This window comes from Schistocerca nitens, chromosome 6, assembly GCF_023898315.1.
Source record: "Schistocerca nitens isolate TAMUIC-IGC-003100 chromosome 6, iqSchNite1.1, whole genome shotgun sequence".
In the NCBI taxonomy this organism is placed as follows: domain Eukaryota; kingdom Metazoa; phylum Arthropoda; class Insecta; order Orthoptera; family Acrididae; genus Schistocerca; species Schistocerca nitens.
Genome location: NC_064619.1, coordinates 313,021,631 through 313,045,731, shown reverse-complemented (window position 1 = coordinate 313,045,731; position 24,101 = coordinate 313,021,631).

The window sequence follows — 24,101 nt, the reverse complement described above, 5'->3', positions numbered from 1 at the left end:
GACCTACATAGGAAGAAACGATCACCACTATAAAGTAAGGGAAATCAGAGCTTGTACGGAAAGGTATAGGTGTTCATTCTTTCCGCGCGCTGTACGAGATTGGAATAATAAAGAATTGTGAAGGTTGTTCGAAGAACCCTCTGCCAGGCACTTAAATGTGATTTGCACAGTATCGATGTAGATGTAGATGTAGAAAATTTAAAGATCTGGATTTTGCCGCTGACTGCAGAACAGTTCTACCGCCGCCAATGTATATTTCGCAGGACCGCAAAGACCAAATAAGGGAAATCATGACTCGTGTGGAAACGTATAGATAGTGTTTCTTCCCTCGCTCCAATTGGGAATGGAAAAGCAAACAGAATGAATAGTAGTGGACAAGGTACTTTCCATCACGCATCGTACTTCCGCGTAGTGTGTATATAGAAGTGGAATGAAAATGGGAAATTTATGATAATTTCCTATGGGACCAAACTGCTGAGGGCATCGAGCCCTAGGATTACACATAACTTAATCTAACTTAAACTAACTAACGCTAAGAACACACACGCACCCATGCCCGAGGGACGACTCGAAGCTCCGTTGTGCAGAGGGGAGTTGGGGAGTGGGGGGGGGGGGGGGGGCGCCTGAGACCGCGCGGCTACCCCTCGCGGCTAAGTGAAGAATGACAGAAAATATTTTTTCGTATGAAATAATTTCAAATTTACGACTTTTCGCATTTTTTCGTTTGCTTTTATTGTTAAACCTTACTTCTTGCCAAGTTTTAATGGGTTCAAATGGCTCTGAGCACTATGGGACTTAACTTCTGAAGTCATCAGTCCCCTAGAACTTAGAACTGCTTAAACCTAACTAACCTAAGGATAACACACACATCCATGCCCGAGGCAGGATTCGAACCTGCGATCGTAGCGGTCGCGCGGTACCAGAGTGTAGCGCCTAGAACCGGTGGGTCACCCGGGCCGGCCCAAGTTTTAATTATTCTAGGTCAATGGGAAGTACCCTACAGGTTTTGATGAATGAGTTTGAGCGTATCAAGATATGTGACATAAATATTTTGACTGTATTGACTTAGGACCTCCAATTTCTTACACCGCCTAAGGACCGTCGGCCTTAGTATGTGTCATAAATTCCAACTTGAAACGTCTACCCGTTCATGACAAAATGGGTTTGTAACAGTCGGATGGACAGACAGTCGTACATAGAAATAGGCAACAGAATGATCCTATTTTGGGCCCATATTTATTGATTCAGTTGGCTGGCTCTGAGCACTATGGGACTTAACATCTATGGTCATCAGTCCCCTAGAACTTAGAACTACTTAAACCTAACTAACCTAAGGACGTCACACAACACCCAGCCATCACGAGGCAGAGAAAATCACTGACCCCGCCGGGAATCGAACCCGGGAACCCGGGCGTGGGAAGCGAGAACGCTACCGCACGACCACGAGATGCGGGCGATTCAGTTACGAAACCCTAAAAATAGCTAGTAAATTAAATAAACAAAAACAACATGCTCGAACATGCGTTTGTTTCTTTAAGACTACGAGGACAATTATGTTCAACTCAAGAACTCATATCCGCACTCGAAGTAAAATGACCTGGAAGATTCCATATGATGTTAAGACAGACATCAGGCATTGTAACAGATAGTAAAAGTTTAATACATGTCAAATGAAAAAAGAATAAGTAATCGTTGTATAACAACGAATACGAATTTACTGTTAAAGGCGAAAATACGAATCGAAAATAAAACACTCAATGTTACTCAAATACTTTCAACTGCCTTCACGAAAAGTGTAATTAATATTAATCACGGAGTGCGTGCTACAAATAACTGTGGTTGATATTAGGGTCCTGGATCCACAATTGAGATGATACTGACGCTCTTTTACCGAAGTTTACATATAACATACAGAGTATTGAGTGTTTATTAACTTGCTTTTCGGTTACGTAAAACACGATCCGTGGTGCAGCTGTGATGGTGGCCAGTACACTGGAGAGCTTGTATCGTCATGCACACGATCCCTTACAAGGCCCAAGCATGTTGGCGGGATGACAACACTGTTTTCGATCGACGTCCTCATTGCCTCGCCCTGTAGCGCTGTTGGAGAGCTCCCATTCATTGTCCAGTTGTACCGCGCCGTGTCACAATGGCATCTGCCTGCGTACTGTATATCGGCCTGTTCTCTGGTGCACGCAGCCGGTTAACAGTGGACGAGAGATGGGAAGTGGCCGGACGCTGTCGGTTAACATGTACCTTTTGTTTCTGTGCAGTGACAGTGTATGAAGAGTGTGTGTGTGTGTGTGTGTGTGTGAATTCGATAACAGCCGCCATTCCATAGAGTCAAATGGCACTATGACTGATATAATCGTAGGAAAAGAATGTTTACTCTGTTTGATTGTGTCCTTCGCTTACCGTTCACGATTCGTTTATTCAGTCTGATGAAATCAGTTGCTGCACTCCACTGGATTAAATATTAGTTGCCATCTTCTTTTTATCCCTGCCTTTGGCGTAACTTTTGATTTATAGTCGAAATCGACATGCTGCGTCACAATAAGATTATAAGAATTACGTGTTCACCTGGTAACTGGTAGGACAATATCACGCTGAAACAAAGGAAGGTGGAATAGCTCCATTCTCGTTGAAGCTGCTCCTAAAATGAATACAGTTTTTCTTCTGCTCTTTACTCCATACCTCATACATAAAGAACGCATATGTGAAACTAGAAATTCTTATTCAAGCAGCATTTGCCAAAGCTTGATTAATCGGTGTGTAGTTTACAGTCTGCAGGCAACAACAGTGTAAATTGTACACGTAGAAACATTTCATTTTAAAAAATATTCAGAATTTACAATTCATGAAAGACAAGCGCAGTACCAAAATTTGACCCCACTAATAATTCTCTGTTTTAGAATCGACATACCGTATTTCAAAACCCCCTCCTGTCCATCTAAAAAACACGTTTATTTCTGAAAATTGTATATTTCCAAATTATCCCAAATCAGAACTGTTCCCGCCATAAGTATTCCAAAATTTTGGAATCTTAAAATTTAATCCTATCTGAAATCTATTGTCAGAGTTATGCAGCTTTAAATCCTCCGTTTCCAGAAGTGTACAATTTTTCTAGAATAACGTGTTATTTTATGAAACATTTCAATCAGAAATTTGATTTTCTATAAACTTCTCTTCAGGTTTTTTGTACGTCTAAGCGTTTGGCGATACTTCTGCGATACAGCCATAAGCCATCATTTGTAGTAACTTAAGGTTACTGAGCAAAGTGTTAGTCAAAATGATCCCTCCACCTAATGTATAAATGCATCCCCTACCTTACCTGTCTTATTTTATTACAGTGATTAAAAATTACAGCATAATTTGATATTTTATGATCAACTCGCTTCTACAAATACATGTTGCTCACAATGCCACCGTCAGTCAGTACTCGGCATTCAGCAGATTTCCGCGTCAGTCCTCGGCCCAGCTATACTAGTGTGTGGACTAAGTATTATTTGCGCCTGTATGTGAGTTTACCGATCTGTTACGTGAAACGTACGAAAACTGACAATGAAGCTGATCCTTACACACGTACACGGTGTAGTCACATTAATGTGACCATAGTTTAAGTTCGAAGTCAACACGCAGTAATCACTTACAGACGACAGTGGCAGCACTGTCAGTAGAGGGTATATAAAGCGTGGTCCAGTCACATCAATGTGACCACTGTATATGTTCGACGTCAGTATGCAGTAACCACTCACAGACGACAGGTGGCAGCACTGCCAGTGGAGGATAAAGTGTATCGCGGGGACGCGGCAAACAGTGCAGTCGTTGTCGCTATTTGTGTGAGGTCCAAAAGGGAATGATCATTGGCTTTCGGGCTAAGGGTGCAAACATTTCCGAAACAGCTAATTTCATAAACTGTTATCGTGTCGCCATGATTAAAGTATACAGTGCATAGAAAAACGTGCTATCCAAATACAGTGCCAGGCAACTGTGATGCACCATGGGCCATAGATCATAGGAATGAACGACGACTGCAGAGGTGCGAATAGACGTGCAGCTGTTGAGCAACTGACCTCCCAGAGGAACAAACGGTCTACCGACAGCGTTTCCTCAGGGACCGCAGCAGGTTACTGGTTCATGCACCTATGCTGACTCCTGTTCATCGGCGATGAAGGCTAGAATGTGCGCGCCAGTACCATAACTGGACGTCCACTGAGTGACAACAGGTGGCCTTTTCAGATGAATCACGTTTTCGCTCCATGGGGCAGATGCTCATTGACGTGGAGCGTTGTGGTCAGGGAAATGTTTTCATGGCCTTCCCTGGGTGACTCCGTCATTTTAGAATGCAGTAAGGGGCCATGTTCGCCCCTACATGCAGTTTATTTTTCCTCGGCACGATGGCACCTACCAGCAGGACAATGCAACGTATCACACAGCTCGCAGTGTTCGTCCGGGTTTCGAAGAGCATCAGGATGTTTAACTGTACTCCCGTGGCCACCAAACACCCTGGATTTAAACGCAATCGAGAATCTGTGGGACTATTTCGATCGGGATGTGTGCGCCATATATCCTAACCGAGAAATGGCCCTGTGGTGAGCATGACTCCACATCCCTGTCGTTATCAACCAGAACCTCTTTCACTTTCTACCTGCACGTCTCGCGGTGGTTCTTGTTGAAAAAGGTGGTTATTTAGGCTTTTTACTGTGGTCACATTATTGTGATTGGATAGTGACTATCAACTTAAAAATATACTCCAATGATGTTCTGTATAATTATTTCAAAAATCACTTCAATATCTTGGCAGTCGACTGATGAATTCTGGAAAGAAGAAGAAGAAGAAGAAGAGGAGGAGGAAGACTGCTGATGAACCGATTTATAGGTCATCAGACTCACAAATCCACAGAACAGATGAAGACAAAATCAAACCAACTCCAATATGCCTCAGCCAGGTAAAGTGCAGTGATTTTCAGACAAATCTTAGAGCATGGGACAGTTTTCCTTTAATGTTTATATAGCCTATAATCGTATATGGAATTCACTTTGGACTTATTATGACCAAGTGAGACCTCATGTTGAGGAAGAGGTAGAGGAAAAGCGTCACCACTTACGTTAGTGGTACTATGGCGGTATTCAAGCAATAGGCAGACTATTCCAGTCCGGGTGATGGAAGACATTGTCACCACCAGGGTTTCATCGTCATGTGGAGGAGAGTTTGTTTTGAGTGCTAGATCTAACGCCAGTGTCTTGACTTCACGATTTCATCTGTAGGATTGTCTACATGTGACGCAGCGGTCAGCGATCCGTCGAAGAATGGGTTGTTAAGTTCGGACCGCCCCTTGATGCTATTCTAGAAAAGCTGACCATGTGCTGATTATAGGTTTCATCTTCCACCTTCTATCCATTTCATACAACACAGACACAACACATCCATCACAGCCATCATATATGATCCAGATACATGGTTTGTACTCCATAAAAACTCTGGAAAAAGCAACGGTACGCCAACTTCACTAATGCTTTACCGAGAAGATCAGATCTCACTGCTCAGGCTGTCTTCTTCGGGCAAGCGAGTCAGTATGCGGCCAGCTGAATTTGACAAAAATCTCACCGAACCTGGTACATATGTCGCAAAGAAGTAAACACATTTTTCAAGTTTTGGAATGTTAAACATTGATTCCGTCTGGGCTGGAAAGTTTTTGTCAGATTTAATAATTCATTGACATATTTAATATATCCTTGTTTATTACAAAAGAACTAAAAGTCAGTAGATTTCTATGAATGGTTCTAATGATGAATTACCAACAGTTTCTTGAAAAAACATAAGACCTGCTCGACAATTTTTCTTCGTTCAATTTCGTAGTTATGTTTGGAAAGTAGTGATACATTTTTTATGATTTTTGGCAGCTTATCGCTTTAAAAAATTCTGTCGTCCATTAGGTCAGCTCTAGAATTTTGAGTTGCTGTATCGCACGAAGACGGGAACGTTGAGTTTTAGCAACTGTTCACAGTGAATTTATAATCGATAATATATTACGTAAAAATAATCATTAATATTACGTAAAAATAATCATTAATATTCCGTACAAAAATGTTGGGGAATTATTTTGGAATGACGGTTGGAAGACTTTGCATAACATTTCAGCGCTCGTAAGACTGGTTCCGTTGCGATATTAAAGATGTGACAATGTTTCTAACAATCTGTCAGTAGGGATCTGTTGGTTTTGTGAGGTTTAGTCCGAAGACTGGTTTGAAGCGGCTCTCCCTGGCGCGACCTAGACACATTTGAATGTGCTTATTGTAATCAAGACTTGGTCTCCCCCAACAGTTTTGACCCCTCATCCTTCTGTTACCAAATTAACAATTTTTTGATGGCAAGGTTGTTTCCTGTCAACAGATGCCTTGTTTTACTCAACGTGTCTCCTACATTTGTTTAGTTTCTAATTCGATTCAGTATCTCCTCACTTGTTATTCAGTCTATCCAGCTGAAATTGAATATGCCACCACACTTGAAAGGCTTTCTTTCCTTTCTTGTCTGAATTGCTTTTCGTCCACGTTTCGCTTCCATATCAGGTTACACCTTCAAAAAATACTTCCTAACACTTAAATTTATGTTCGGTGTTAACAAATTAACAAATACTCTTCGTACTGTTGCCGAGTCACATGTTGTTTACTTCAGCCATCATTTATTACGATGCCCAAATAACAAAACTCATCTAGTACTCTTAGTGTCTCATTTCCTACTCTGTTTCCCTCAATTTCGCTTGATTTAATTCGAATGTATTCCATTACCTTTTTTTTTTTACTTTTGTTGATGCTCATCTTACAATCCTTTTTCAAGACACTGTCCGTTCAGTTCAACTGTTTCTCTAAGTCTTTTTCCTTCTCTGATAATATTGCAATACCATCCGAAAGCAAATGCTGGGATGGTTCCTTTGAAAGGGCACGGCCGATTTCCTTCCCCATCCTTCCATAATCCGAGCTTGTGCTCCGTCTCTAATGACCTCGTTGTCGACGGGACGTTAAACACTAATCTCCTCCTCCTCCATCCGAAAACCACACACTTTTTATTTCTTCTCCCTGACCTTTACTTTTCTTTCCAAATTTCTTCTTGGTTTCCTTCTCAACACGCTCAATATACGAGACGCAAAACCAAAAGCCAAATACACATATAAGGGCAGAATTACAGCTAATGCCTCTGAAAGAAACGATACAAGAATGTTTAGAAAAACAGAAAGACCATATCAATAGGTTGAAGAAAAATACAAAAAAAAATCTTTACAAACACGAACCAAAAGGACGAAGAAGCATATGAAGACTCAAAAAAAGGTGACAGGATTTGGATTAATTTCTGTAAGTAGGCGTGATAGGAAAAGCCTAAGACGTACAGGGGAAGAAAAAGAAAAACGAAATGCTGATTATCACTACACAGTAAAATATCAGCTACCATTACTACTACTACTACTACTACTACTACCACCACCACTACGAGACGTATAAAGATGAGAAGTGCCACAAGCTGCATAGTTGGGAACTGGCTAAATAATTTAATACTTTTCACAGAGCTGCCTGAGGCTTAGCACAATATTCCTCTTCCACGGCAGCTGATTTCCCTTCCCCGTCACCTGGCTCCCCGTTCGGCGTTTTATTCTGCGCAAGAGACAAATTCTTCTCCTCTGATTTTTTTACGGTCGAGTTTCGCCATTCAGGCGTTCCTACGTGCGGCGCTTAAATTTGTGTGCCGAGCGAAGGACGACATTAATTCACAGAGGGGCGCTAACCAGCATGCGAAATGTCTGGTGCAGAGGCGTGCACAGCCACATAACATAAACCTACCTACCTACCTACCTACCTCTCTCTGTGTGTGTGTGTGTGTGTGTGTGTGTGTGTGTGTGTCAGTACGACTGCCAGTCTGACAGGACACTTTTTCTTGTAAGCGATGGAACGGTTCACTCACACTAGTGGAATTAATAGTATACCCAATCTACACTACCGGCAATTAAAATTGCTACATCACGAAGATGACGTGCTACAGACGCGAAATTTAACCGACAGGAAGAAGACGCAGTGATACGTAAATGATTAGCTTTTCAGAGCATTCACACAAGGTTGGCGCTGGTGGCGACACCTACAACGTGCTGACATGAGCTAAGTTTCCAACCGATTTCTCATACACAAACAGCAGTTGACCGACGTTGCCTGGTGAAACGTTGTTGTGGTGCCTCGTGTAAGGAGGAGAAATGCGTACCATAACGTTACCGACTTTGATAAAGGTCGGATTGTAGCCTATCGCGATTGCAGTTTATCGTATCGCGACATTGCTGCTCGCGCTGGTCGAGATCCAATGACTGTTAGCAGTATATGGCATCGGTGGGTTCAGGAAGGTAATACGGAACGCCGTTCTGGATCCCAACGGCCTCGTATCACTAGCAGTCGAGATGACCGGCATCTTATCCGCATGGCTGTAACGGATCGTGCAACCACGTCTCGATGCCTGAGTCAACAGATGGGGACGTTTGCAAGACAACAACCATCTGCTCGAAGAGTTCGACGACGTTTAGAGCAGGAAGGACTATCAGCTCGAAGACCACGGCTGCGGTTACCCTTGACGCTGCATCACAGAGAGGAGCGCCTGCGATGATGTACTGAACGACGAACCTTGGTGCACGAATGGCAAAACGTCGTATTTTCGGACGAATCCAGGTTCTGTTTACAGCATCGTAATGGTCGCATATGTGTTTGGCGACATCGCGGTGAACGCACATTGGAAGCGTGTATTCGTACTGGCGTATCACATGGCGTGATGGTATGGGGTGCCATTGGTTACATGTCTCGGTCACCTCTTGCTCTCATTGACGGCACTTTTAACAGTGGACGTTACATTTAAGATGTGTTACGACCCGTTCGATCCCTGCGAAACCCTACATTTCAGAAGGACAATGCACGACCGCATGTTGCATGTTCTGTACGGGCCTTTCTGGATACAGAAAATTTTCGACTGCTGCCCTGGTCAGCACATTCTTCAGATCTCTCACTAACTGAAAACGTCTGGTCAATGGTGGCCGAGTAACTGGCTTGTCACAATACGCCAGTCACTACTCTTGATGAACTGTAGTATCGTGTTGAAGCTCCATGGGCAGCTGTACCTGTACACGCCATCCAAACTCTGTTTGACTCAATGCCCTGGCGTATCAAGGCTGTTATTACGGCCAGAGGTGGTTGTTCTGGGTACTGATTTCTCAGGATCTATGCACCCAAATTGCGTGAAAATATAATCACATGTCATTGATAGTATAATACATTTGTCCAATGAATACCCGTTTATCATCTGCATTTCTTCTTGGTGTAGCAATTTTAATGCCCAGTAGTGTATGTAAGTACAGAAAGCATTTTATGTCTGCATGTATGTAAGTTCCTCATCTCCTCCTAAAGCACTGGACTGATCTGAACTGAACTTGGGGGCGTGGGGTAAAAGATTCAGTTACCTCCCATGGAGGTAGATGTGCGGCTGGAAAGGAGGTTGACGTAACACGATAACTCAGGCAAATCTGCAGAAATTTCAACCAAATTTTATATTTAAATGATTAATTATTTTTATGAAGTACTGCGGAAGGCAATACACCCCTACCACCCACCGTCAACACCGATATTAGAATCGAATCCGCGGTTTTCAGTGTAGTTAGGCTTATTGGTGGCATTTGATTACGTTTCACCCCTAGTGTTGGGGAGGGGTGCGAAGGCAGTGTCCGGTCACCGTATATCTGTGGCGTTTGATACAGTTTTTACCAAACTTGGCACACGTGTAACTTTCTACCTGGTAAAAGTTTACTGGGACAGTAAGAAACCTGTAACACCCTTGTGGCTGAGGGTGACTAGGGGTGATCAAAAAATTTTCGTCTGACGTCATTACTACAGAAGAAATACAATATAACGAGAATCCGATGCTGATATGTAAGGACCGACATTTAGGCAAGGGATTAATGTGGCTTTTGTATCTCTCCTGCGGGCTTGCGGTAAATGCGGAAACGTTAACTTTGGCGATGTTATTACTAGATGCGACCAAACAAGAAAAAAGTGCTGTTATTCTTTTCTTGTCGACACAGACTAGTTATGCCGCGTTATTTTAGGAGGAGAAGGCGTTCACGCCTTACAGTGTATAAAGCTATTGATAATATAGCTATTACTACGAACAGCGGAGTAGGCGCGGAAGTTATTCTTCGTGGTCCTTCAGTATTTTGTGGATGCGTACTGAATTTTACACTTACTAATGCTGATGCTGGTGCACATGGTAATGGTTGGGTTACTGTGGCCATAGTACGTCGTTATAAAGTGGAGACTGTATCAGGGCTGGAGGCTTTTAACAGCTGAAAAATTATTGCTTATTTTGTCCTAGATATATTTCAGATATGTGAAGTGTATAACAGAGATTGTGGTACTTCTTATTATATGTCTACAATGCCATTGGTTCTTAGGACGAGGGATCGTTGTAAAGTAAATGAATCAGGGTCTGTGCCCGTATGGGTTAAAGGTGCACTGAATTGTGCCATAATTAAAGTTGTTGGTGATGTCACGCATTATTAGAGAAACTGAAATAAAGCACCTGTCCTTTCCTTATTGGACTTCGTTGCCAGTTTCTACGATATACAGGGTGATTCAAAAAGAATACCACAACTTTAGGAATTTAAAACTCTGCAACGACAAAAGGCAGAGCTAAGCACTATCTGTCGGCGAATTAAGGGAGCTATAAAGTTTCATTTAGTTGTACATTTGTTCGCTTGAGGCGCTGTTGACTAGGCGTCAGCGTCAGTTGATGCTAAGATGGCGACTGCTCAACAGAAAGCTTTTTGTGTTATTGAGTACGGCAGAAGTGAATCGACGACAGTTGTTCAGCGTGCATTTCGAACGAAGTATGGTGTTAAACCTCCTGATAGGTGGTGTATTAAACGTTGGTATAAACAGTTTACAGAGAATGGGTGTTTGTGCAAAGGGAAAAGTTCTGGACGGCCGGGAACGAGTGATGAAAATGTAGCACGCATCCAGCAAGCATTTGTTCGCAGCCCAGGAAAATCGACTCGCAGAGCTAGCAGAGAGCTGCAAATTCCACAATCAACTGTATGGAGAGTCCTACGAAAAAGGTTAGTTATGAAACCTGAACGTCAACTACCCGAGGCGATGGATCGGCCGCCAGGCAGCCCGTGACAGAGCACTTCATCACTGGCCTCCAAGAAGCCCTGATCTTACCCCCTGAGATTTTTTCTTATGGGGGTATGTTAAGGCTATGGTGTTTCGGCCACCTCTCCCAGCCACCATTGATGATTTGAAACGAGAAATAACAGCAGCTATCCAAACTGTTACGCCTGATATGCTACAGAGAGTGTGGAACGAGTTGGAGTATCGGGTTGATATTGCTCGTGTGTCTGGAGGGGGCCATATTGAACATCTCTGAACTTGTTTTTGAGTGAAAAAAAACCTTTTTAAATACTCTTTGTAATGATGTATAACAGAAGGTTATATTATGTTTCTTTCATTAAATACACATTTTTAAAGTTGTGTTATTCTTTTTGAATCACCCTGTATATCTTCGATATGCTAGTGTACTATGTGCGGCGTTCTAGGTACTTTGCGTTGCCAACTGGGCGTTGTAGCGCGACGCTACTAGGACAAAAACCGTTAGACATCCATCGGGGGATGAAGACTGTGTATGGGACAGCATGTATGTGGAAAAACACTGTCGTGGAATGGTGCATCAGGTTTCGTGCTGGTCACGCCAACTTAAGTGGGAGGCACTGGAGCACCCGCCCAATAGTCCTGATCTCCCCATGCGATTTTCACACCTTCGGTTCCTTCAAAGGACCTTGATGGGTCGACGATTCCCGCCGAACGACGATGTGCAGGAGACAGTGACGAGTTTCCTCACGCAGCAGGACATGATGTTTTAGCAAACGGGAATCTTCGACCTGGTGCATCGGTAGGATAATTGCCTCAATGCTCACCGCGATTCAGCTCGGCTGCCACACCGATTCTGGATTGTTAAACCTTCTGACGAAAACTTTTTGGTCGCCTCTTGTAATAGCCTAATTCTCGAAAACCTGGAACAATTTAAATGAAATTTGAGAGTAAGAGAATCCTACAACCCCTGGGGGTGAGGTCGGGAATGAGTATGGTTGGCAGGTAACAATGTTCGAAAACAATCTGTTCGTATTGCTTACCGGTATTTAGTAGACTCGCAAGACTTAATAAGTATGATTCGCAATCTGTCTCTTATTTGTGTTGCTCAGTGCAACGAGCAGGTCGCGGGTTTGAGCACTTCAGCGAGCCAATAATTTTATCAGCGTACATTTAACTTTCTCTATGAAATCGCATCGCATAAAGCAACAGAGAATTAGACAGTTGCCAGGAATAGTCCTTTTTTTTTTAAGACAACGGTGAGTTACCATTTTCAATAGGTCTCAAATGAAACGGAGGTCTGTAAGTAAGATGCAAAGAAAACGAAAGAAAATAAATATTGCGAAGATGTAAAAAAGATTATAAACGACACCATCGACTTCAGGGTATACGGGAACTTGTAACCAAACTTCAGGTTGTGTGTGTGTGTGTGGGTGAGAAACGAACGTGACATGTGAATACGAGTGAATCCGTGAACAAAAAGCTAGTAGGCCCCATTACTATAAAACAGTCACCATGTATGTGAATTTACATTCGTATCCGTGCTCCTCAATCACTACAAAGTGTGTTCACTTCCCATCGATGACGAAGTCATTAAAGGCAGAGCACAACATCGAATTGGTTTAGACTGAAGCGGGAAACAGGCTGTGACACTTTGAGAGGAACCGGTGGTGAATCCGGGCAGTTGAATGGGGCTTAGAATAGAAATACTAGCACCACTCTCCTAACCAAGTGATTCTATTTACCACTGCATCGCTACGCTCACAGATACTGTACGCTGTCTATAAGCCTACCGCTCACCTTAGCCACGGTAGTTTCCCGTTTCCACTTGTGGTACTTTTTGAATTGCACCACAGCTAGACGTTGTCTGTGTCTGTCAAGTCCGGGGACCGAGTAGTGACACGAGGCGAGTGGTCTGGTTAAAGATATAAAAGCGGTTGTACCACTGTTAGGTAAGAGGGGGACGGCGAAACGATATCACGAGTGATTTACGTCTACTACATCTTAACGTTAATAATAATAAATATCTGGAAGAATTATCACTGGTAATGAACTTAGGTGTACGAAAGGTAGAACTGTAATTTCAACCGTGTGTGTGTGTGTGTGTGTGTGTGTGTGTGTGTGTGTTTGTGGGGGCTTGAAACCATAGAGACTGATACTTGATGAAAAATTCCAAAATCGATGTGAAACTTGAGTTGAACTGTTATTACTTAATAATTTTACCAACATTAATTTCCCATAGTCATCATAATGATTTTAACCGGAGTCATATTGGTTAACGGCACGCGGTCACACGTTGAACCGAATACGACCAACATATATGGTCTCTATTACTACTTAAACAATCCGCATGGCGAAAATTAATTAAACCACGATAATAGTTTACTAGCAGAGAGATTACAACTGCCAGATATTGTGGCTAATTTCCATATCATTAACAAATGAAAGATTGCGCGAATCATAGCTTTTATGTCTCTCTTAATTTAATTTCTTGTTCGCGGTTCCAAGTTAGTGAGTTGCAGCATATTCAACGATTCCACACGCCAAAGCGGATTTAACTTTATTGTGTTTTTTAGATAAATGAAGCATCAATCTTAGCGTCTCCACCGATTTAGATACTGCACCATTCCTGCAACACATTTTCACTGTCAAAAAATCTTGCGGTCATTTGTGCTACCTCTCTTTGTATACGCTATAGGGTCTCTGTTAAACCAACCTGATGTGTACTCTTTAGTATTAACTGACCTATTATAGGTCGTACAATCGTTTTATGCGCACAATCTCTCTTAGAAACACTGTGAAGTGCTCGCTATCCAAGAGTCGAAGCTCGTCATTTGATTACAGACGACTGTATATAATTATGTCATCTTATGGAAATATATAACCGCCAGTTGACTTTATGATATGTTCTATTATACGGTCCAGATTTCAGCCTTAGGGGATTATCAAGTGTTACAAATTTCAAAAATCATCTGACCCGTGAGGAACCCAAGTTATCGTTAAAATATACAGCGTGTTCATTGTAACTGAAGACATTGAAATATCTTCAAAACTACACACCGGATCAAAAAAGTTACCATTCGAATTTGTTTGTCTTGGAGGGGACATCAAACGATACCTCACTCGACCCTCCACCCCATTCCGTGTGTGCATGGTGTGGGAGGGGGGGGGGGGACTTAAAATCTTCAATGGGAGCACCAGATTTATTGCAGATTACGATTCTACGGCAAAATCTACATACGTTTTGCATGAAGAAATTTCTTCTTTTCGCCACATATGGTGCTGTAATCGGAGGAACAGAAATGGGTACACAATCGTGATTTACGACATGCTACTCAATGGCTCTTGCACATCGAATGGCACGTGAGATCCCACCTTAATGCTGCGAGGGTAGGATCGGAAATACTTCATAACATCTGATGGAACATTCGCAACGTTGTACTCCTCCGACATATCGAACAGGGGATTACTCTACGCGCCGTCGTGTCGTGTAGCGAACTACGATGTATCATAACAGGAAGGACACTTCGTCGGGAGCTCACGTATCGTGCATACGTAGACACAGATGGCGACTCTTAAACATTAAAATACGTGCGCAGTGTTTACTGCCTCCACACCTACCGATCATTTGGAGACCAGACGTGCAAGTGGACCATGGATGATGCAACCACAGAAGAAAAAAATTTAAATGATCGTGATTTATGGAGAATGTAGGAAAAATGTTGAAGTTGCAGTTGTCTTGTATTCCGAGCGTTCTCCAGAGAAAGTTCGCTCTTGTTCGTTCTTTTACAAGGTCGTGAATGCCTTTATGTCTGGGCAGCGTACAGCCCGGCAAAAAGAAACGATGCAAACATGTCACAGGAGAAGCTAACGAAATAGCTGTACTAGCAACTGTGCACCACGACCCACAGATAGGGGCCCGACAATTACACCGCGATTCCGGTATGTCCGTATGCAGTATAATCACAATACTGCATCGTCATAAGTATCGTCCATACCACACGTCACTGCATCAACAACTTCATGGCACCGATTTCCACAATTGCGTAGTGTTTTGTGAATGGGCACTTCAACAAATGCAAACGACTCTCCCCCACATTCTTTGCGAGATACCATTTTCCGATGAGTCTACATTCACAAGCCATGGTAGCGTTCTCCGTCATGACATGCATTACTGATGTGTAGACAATCCCCAATGGTTACGGCAAGTTGACCATCAAAGTACTTGGTCCGGTTAAAGTATGGTGTGGCATCCTGAGGAGCAAACTTATTGGTTCGTATTCTATTGACGGCACCTTGAATGGACGCAAATATTGAACGTTTTTAGAACAGGAACTACAGGGAGTACTGCGGGAAGTACCCTGGACGTTCGACAAACATCGAACGTTTTTGGAACAGTAACTACAGGAACGACTGCAGGATGTTTTCCTGGACGTTCGACAACATATGTGGTTTCAGCATGACGGTTGCCTAGCGTGTTTACACTGGTCGGTGGATCGGCAGAGGTGACCTTGTTAAATGGCCCCCTAGGTCGCCGTATTTGCCGACACCGCAATTCCTTCTGTGGGGATGTTTAGAAAGTTCCAACAGACCGTGAAGACATGGTCGAACGCATCAGAAACTCGTGTGCGGTTATGGTTCTGTCATCTCTGCGATCAATTGAAAAATGGATGACTAAGTGTATTGGAGTTGGCGGTACTACGTTTGTACACTTATTCTAATTGGAAAAGTAGGGTAGCGTTCGCCTTCAGCGACGGCCACAGTGGCGCGCCGAGTGTCCCCTGCTCGATATGTCGGACGAATACAACGTTGCGAATGCGTTTCCAAAAAGAAGTTATGAAATACTGGCCAGTCCTTCCCTTCGCAGCACGGAGGTGAGATCCCGCGTGCCGTTGGATATTCAAGGGCCATTCTGTACACATTTCTAATCCCACGGTTACAGCACCATCTGTGGCGAAACGAAGAAAATACTTCAGACAAAACGTGCGTAAATTTTGCCGTAGAATTGTAATCTGCAATAAAAAACGGGGGTTCACACTGAAGATTTCAAAGTTCCCCCGCCACCCAGGCACAGGATGGGATGGCAGTGTGGTATCGTTGGTTGTAGCCCTCCGAGACAATTTATAACTTTCTTTGATCCGATGTGTAATTTTCGGAATATTTCAATGTCTTCAATTAAAATGAGCACCCTGTATATATTGACAATGACTTGTGTTCCTCACAAGTCATATGATTTTTGGCATTTGTAACACTTGATATAGCCTAAGACTGAAATCTGGATCGTGTAATGAAGCATATTATACAATCAAATATCTGTTATATGTTTGCATAAGTTTTGTATGACTGTGGCTCCACATGAAGGAAAAATCATCAATTATGTCATAGCTTCACTCTACAGGGTATCCCAAAAATGTTGCGACTAATTTTGAGGGGCTGTAAGGGGTATCTCGAGGTATAAGTCGAGACTGTGAACCTGTGTCTAAAAACGTCATCCTACGACCTTACAGAGCGTCGAAGTTGTAGCCGCCAGTACCTGCCAATAGGCCAGGTAATTCGCAGCAAATGTGACTTCGTACGCTCATGCACCATAGACAGAACGCCTCGCACTGTTTTTTGTTATTCAGTGCTGGCAACTCTTTGGCACCATCGCCAGAGGAGAAGATGGAGTTACTTGCTGCATGGACATGCTTGTCTCCTAAGAATTCAGTGCTCTGTTGCCTTGTTGGACAGACACTGGTTTCCATCTGAGCTTTTCTTCTCCCGTACATCGAAAAATACTGGAGATTTTGTAGGGCTCCAGGATAAAAATAAACTGCAGATGTAGACCACTATCTGGAACCATCATCCACCGAGTCGACAGAGCATTGCATTCGTAGGACACAAGGCCTTTGTATGCAACAGCTCGATCCATCTTCTCCACTAGCGGTCGTAGCAATCAGTCGCCATCACTGAATAAGAAATAACGCTGTGAGACATTCCTCCTAAAATCCGCCACATTTAAAGTCATGTTTGCTGCCGGAGGGGTGGTCTAGTGGCAGGCGTCCGAGCCTACAACGTTGAAGCTCTGTAGGGTCGTTGGATGATGTTCCCGGAAACGGATTCCTATACTCGATTTGTTCTTCAAGGCATTCCCTACGACCCGTCGAAGTTTTTCGCAAGTTTTTAAGTTTCCTCAAATGTACTACTTTTTCCTTCTCTACAACGAGAGCTACTTTGCAGTGATTATAGCAAATTGATACTTTGGAGAGATCTGCATGGATATTGCAACAATTTTTAGCCGTTAACACTTCTTCGAGGATATTCACGTCGAATACGTAAAAAAATTTAACAACTTCGACTATAGCGAGTGAACCATTGGAAAGTATGTGCAGTACTCTACACACAAGACACTTATATGTCAATTTTACATTTTAAATTATTTTGAGAAAATATTTACCTCATTTACGTTCACATTTATATGCAGTGGATTCTAATGTGCTGACAACTGTTCCACAGTAATGATACACTTACACACACACACACACACACACACACACACACACACACACACACACACACACACACACAAAACGCTTATCATTTGTGTGCTATTTAATATTGCTGTATTTCACTCTATTGATTCTGAAGGGCGAAATGATTTTACTTTACATTTTCGTAAGATGACAAGACTGACTTTTAAAGCTGAACAGGTATTCTTTAACGCATGATAACACATTAACTTTGACTGATACTTTAATGGCTGGCAATAATCATCATTATGTATTAGAAATATGCTGGTCTCAGTGGGGGGAGAATCTGTCGCCCCACGCGGAATTAGTGCCTGCATGAAATTCCCAGGAGAACAGGTAGAAGAAGCGCGGCAAACTCACTTACCTTTCGGACATAAATGGAGACTAAAATAAGGGTCATCCAACCACAATAACCTAGCATTGTACAAAACTGTGTTTACTACAAACAGTTCTCTATGTTCACAATATGCGAACCAAAAACCCATCCCTCTGTCAAGAACACATCCGAACAATCGTAGCAGACCATGAAGAGTCTTTACTTACAACAGTCAAATGAACATCAATTAACCATTTCTATAGAAAATCAATGACTCATCAATGTTTGGTAGTAGGCTTTCTCGGTCAGTGTCAGTTTGAATAAAATCATTTTGGGTATGAGGCCACGTCATTGTGAAACGCTAAAAAGAGCTAAAATGACGTCGTTTCAACCGTCTCGCAGTGGTGCTCTTCAGGGCGACTGACCGCCACAAAGACGGTCGAAGAATTTCATAATGGCCTAATATCCGAAATTATTTTATTTATAGTGTCTTACCAGTTTCCAAATTCTTCGAAGTGCTTCGGAATTGTACACACTTGCGCTTGATTTGTGTTTACCGGAAACTGCTGATTGCTATCAATGCAAGCCTCGTTATACGCCGACGGCTGTTGCAGATGTGCTGTGCCTTGCAGCTGTGGTAGCTGTCGTAGACACGAAATGCACTGTTCTACCACCCAGTCTTCAGTTTGTGGGCCACACGTGTAACACTGGCAGCACTGCTGTAGAAAGTGCCAAGTGCCTCTAGAAGCTACCCCACACGTGTGCAACTCGACCTAACTGCAGCACTTTAGAAGATGAACCCTGTAAAGGCTAGCCTTCATCACAGAAACTTGCGACTGCAGATCGGTAGTTTCACTGTCGTAAGACTCTTCCCTGCTATTACGTTAATGGATATCGCTGCTCTAGCTCCTTAACTATAGAGTACGAGCTGTAAACCTACGGTGCCTGTTGGGACCCTCAGAACGTTCCGTCTGAGTTCCCAGAACACTTTGACACTCCTTCTTCGGCCGTGTGCACCTGAGTAAGGAACGTTGACTGATCATCCACCACGTACATGAACGAACAGCGGCGAATGAATATTTGAACTCTCTTTATGGGAAGAATTGTGTGGAGTTAACATCGTAAATACATTTTACATCAGATGTTTCATACTGCGTATAAACTGAGACGGATAATAGAACAAAATCTTTTGAAATATGGCGCTACAGTAGAACGCTGAAAGTTAGGCAGGCAGATGGTCACTTATAATGCGAAACAAAATTTTTACACACCGTCATTTTTCCCTTTACCAAACATAAGTTTGAAATTTGGCTCACAATTTCCTAAACCCTTCCTCTGTCACGGTGCAAAAGCGTGGCGCCTTGGGACTTCACCTTCGTGCGCGTTGACGCTTCAAAGAGCAAGACCAGAGCTCAGAAGCCAGTGCGAGCTGAAAGGTGTGTTAATGATGTCACATTTAACCACAATTCTGTTAAATGCCACGGCGAGCATGTCACACCATCGTAAAGCCGTCACTCCTCCCCTTATCCACATCTCACCCCCTTCTCTTGACGTCATTACCATAGAGGTCGTAACCGCGAAACTAAGCGTGGAAATCACGCGGTCTTCTTATGGGTGGCCGAAGGAAACTTTTGGGATATCACGTCAATGGAATTGGCATGAAAAGGCCTCAGGTGTCGTGAAGGCATGAATAAAAACAACCCTCCTCGTGGGGCGTTCATTTTCACACATTTAGCATTCGAAAACGACAGTCTGCAAGACGACGTCCTTGAGAAACTTTGACACTGGTGACCCCGCCCCCTCCCCCCTCCCAGACAATTCACCCTTTCTCTATGGACGTCACAGTGACGCAGTATCATTGTACATGATCCCACCCCCTTGTACTGTAGCGTGACCACAGTGCAAAGGGTGGAACCACTGGGGACCGTTGAAAACCATTCAAAGGAACCTAAACCTGATCCAAAGCACAAAATGGCGTTTGAGCGTTTCACACTGTGGCTTATGCACAGGAGGAGCAGGAGTGAGTTGACAAAGGTTTTTGAAGATCCCTCGTTCGGCAACAACCGCAGTGTCCTGTGCGCACCTTTGCTGGGCACTTTAAAAACACCTATCCACGGATCGCTATCTGCTGGTTCGATAGGCAACCCTTTCGACACCCCTCAGATTTAGCTTGTGGTCAGTAGGTAGAGCCTACTAGTGTCCAGAGGGTTGGTGTCCCACCGGCGGGTAGATGGATGGTGTCTCTGTACACAAACATTTTCAAAGGTACAGAGCTATATTTTAAAGCACCTTCGAGCACAATTTCCAAACTGTACATCGTAATGGGAGAAAATTATGGGGTTTCAAAAAGTTACGCTTTAATTTTGTTGAGCATTGTATGAAGAGATATTGAACTGAATTGAGGAGAGAAGCACTGCATGGCAAAAGTTGACGAAGTGTGGGGTAGACTGGTAGAACATATCCTGATGCAACGAGGAATGTTTAATTTGATAATGAAGGGAAGTGTTTCAGTGTGGCAAGGTGGGTAGGGGAGTGTAGAGAAGTTAAAAATTGTAGATGCAGACCTAGTTAAAAAATGGTTCAAATGGCTCCAAGCACTATGCGACATAACATCTGAGATCATCAATCCCCTAGACTTAGAACTACTTAAACACAACTAACCTAAGGACATCACACACATCCACGCCCGAGGGAGGATTCGAACCTGCAACCGTAGCAGCAGCGCGGTTCAGGATTGAATCGTCTATAACCACTCGGTCACAGCGGCCGGCTGCAGACCTAGTCTTGCATTAAAATGTGTATAGGGTGCAACTGTCATAACATGACTAAAAACCTTCCACAAGGTATAGTGGCATGGAAAGCCGTATTAAATCAGTTTTGGAACTGATAATTACAAAAAAAAAAAAAAACAATGATGCGTAAGTCTGGACATGTTTCAAATGATCTGAGATATTATTCCAAATGTTCGAAGGAAAATTGTGTAGTAGTTCATAACAAGGCCTGTTAGAAAGAACCTATGTACAAGTTGGAAGATTTACCTGAATGTTTTACAGCATTAACTTTTCATTGTACTGAGAGTTGTAAATATTGTGATTTCTCCGTCAAGAATTCCAGTGTCAGTGCATCTCATTTCTTCTGTTTTATAACATTGAATACTGCTTTCGGTGTCTCATGTATCTCACTTCTTGACTATTTTTGTGAACTCTTTCACCACGAAAATTTTACTTTCTACAGAAATTCTCTTAGACATTATTTCCAGAACTTAGTAAAAACAATAAGAGAAGACTTTTACGATGAGAAATAACTACATATACATAGCCTGACAGAAAAAAGGAAAGCTCCCAAGAGACATGGTCTGATGTCAATATAACTTTGTACACACACCATCGGGCGGTATGTAAATGATAACTACACTTCTCTGTGAGAGGTAGAACGGCCACCAGCGTGCATTAGTTAGTGTTCGTCGTGTTTGGTGTTGTCACCAGTCCTGGTAGGGTACATAGGTGGCGGGAACAGCGTCTGACGTTGGCTGGTCGTTGTGACGGACACGGAGATGCCATATACACGTGTGAGACAATGTTGCCAACTCCTGTCAAGGATTTAAACGTGCCTCATTGTAGTTCTCCCTTTGACCAGATGGTCGAATTGTGCCATATCGAGATATGTGGGGTATTCACATGTGGCAGTGGCCTGATATCGCACTGCGTGGGAACATCACGGCAAGCATGTTCGTCGTCATGGTTCCGGTCGAGAGCGTCTGATCACCTCAAGGAGGGATCGCTGTATTGTGCACCAAGCTTAGCGCAACACCTTTACATCTGCACCTAGCATCCGAGAATAGGAATTGACTCCCTGTACCATACTGTGCGATCACGCACGATTGGTTGGAGGCTAGCAGCACCTGGACTCGAAAATTACCGTCCCATGCATAGGCTGCCGTTGTCATCATAACACAAACTTTTGGAATGGTGCCGTTCCTGGGGAGCACGGACTGCTGATGAACAGCGTCGCATCGTTTTCACCGATGAATTGCTTTTGACAGTGTTGACTGGAATACCCTCTTTCAAATTCTGAAGGTGGCAGGGGTAAAATACAGGGAGCGAAAGGCTATTTACAATTTGCACAGTAACAAAACGGCAGTTATAAGAGTCGAGGGGCATGAAAGGGAAGCCGTAGTTGGGAAGGTAGTGAGACAGGGTTGTAGTCTATCCCAGATGTTATTCAATATGTACGTTGAGCAAGCAGTAAAGGAAACAAAAGAAAAATTCGGAGTAGGAATTAAAATCCATGGAGAAGCAATAAAAACTTTGAGGTTTACCGTTGACTTTGTAATTCTGTCAGAGACAGTAAAGGACCTGGAAGAGCAGTTGAACGGAATGGACAGTGTCTCGAAAGGAGGGTATAAGATGAGCATCAACAAAAGCAAAAAGAGGATAATGGAATGTAGTCGAATTAAATAAGGTGATGCTAAGGGAATTAGATTAGGAAATAAGACACGTAAAGTAGTAGATGAGTTCTGCTATTTGGGGAGCAAAATAACTGATGATGGTCGTTGTAGAGAGGATATAAAATGTAGACTAGCAATGACAAGAAAAGCATTTCTGAGAAGAGAAATTTGTTAACATCGGGTATAGATTTAAGTGTCAGGAAGTCGTTTCTAAAAGTATTTGTATGGAGTGTAGCCATGTACGGATTTGAAACATGGACGATAAATAGTTTAGACAAGAAGAGAACAAAAGCTTTCGAAATGTGGTGCTACAGAAGAATGCTGAAAATTAGATGGGTAGATCACGTAACTAATGAGGAGGTACTGAATAGAATCGGGGAGAAGAGGAATTTGTGGCAGAACTTGACTATAAGAAGGGCTCGGTTAGTAGGACGCATTCTGCGGCATCAAGGGATCACCAATTTAGTGATGGAGGGAAACGTTGGAGGTAAAAATCGTAGAGGGAGACCAAGAGATGAATACACTAAGCAGATTCAGAAGGATGTAGGTTGCAGTAGTTTTTCAGAGATGAAGAAGCTTGCACAGGATAAAGTAGCATGGAGAGCTGCATCAAACCAGTCTGTGGACTGAAGACCACAACAACAACAACAGCCGGCCGGAGTGGTCGAGAGGTTCTAGGTGTTACAGTCTGGAACCGCGCGACCGCTACGGACGCAGGTTCGAATCCTGCTTCGGGCATGGATGTGTGTGATGTCCTTAGGTTAGTTAGGTTTAAGTAGTTCTACGTTCTAGGGGACTAATGACCTCAGAAGTTAAGTCCCATGGTGCTCAGAGCCATTTGAACCAACAACAACAACAACAACAATTGATGTTCAGTACTACCGTGGATTATCGTCACTGGTGAGGGTGGCGGCGACCGGAGAGATCCCATTCGTCCAACGTTATGGAGAGGTACAGCGGTGTTACTCTCGCATCATGTGTGAGAAGCTATCGGGTATGACTTCAGGTTTCTGCTGCAAGTGATTGAGGGAACTGACAGCACAACGGTATGTCACGGACAAGCTGTCCCCTCATATGTTACCTCTCATGTGACAGTACCGTAGTGCCAGATTTCAACAGGAAAATGCTCGTCTACGCAAAGCACCCGTCTCTATAAACCGTCTGCAAGATACTGATGTTCTCCCGTAGCCAGTAAGATCCCCAAATCACTCTCCAGTAGAACATATGGAGACCAGCTCGGACATCAATTCCGTCTCAATGCCAGTATCCAGAATATAAAATGCCGTTTACAATAGTTGTGTACCATCTTGCCTCAGGACGGGATATTCAGCTTTAGGACACCATTCCAAACTAAGTAAGTTCATACAACCAGACCACAGGGGGTACAACGTTATACCTGTAATCGAGTTATAGAGTCAACTTCATTGTAAATTGGAGTCTGTTCTGTAATCACCAAAATAACATCGCATACCCTCTCAACTCGTGAAGTTTCATTTCGTTTGTTCTTCCACTTCCGGATGCTTCCTTTTCTTTCAGGCAGTATTTTTTATATACTCCGTAATACATCGCACAGTGCTCAATATTAGCGATTTCTTGTCCTATTCCAATCGTGTATATGGATAGGGAGTCACGAAAATATCCCTCGTTTCGTCCTAATGTTCTTTAG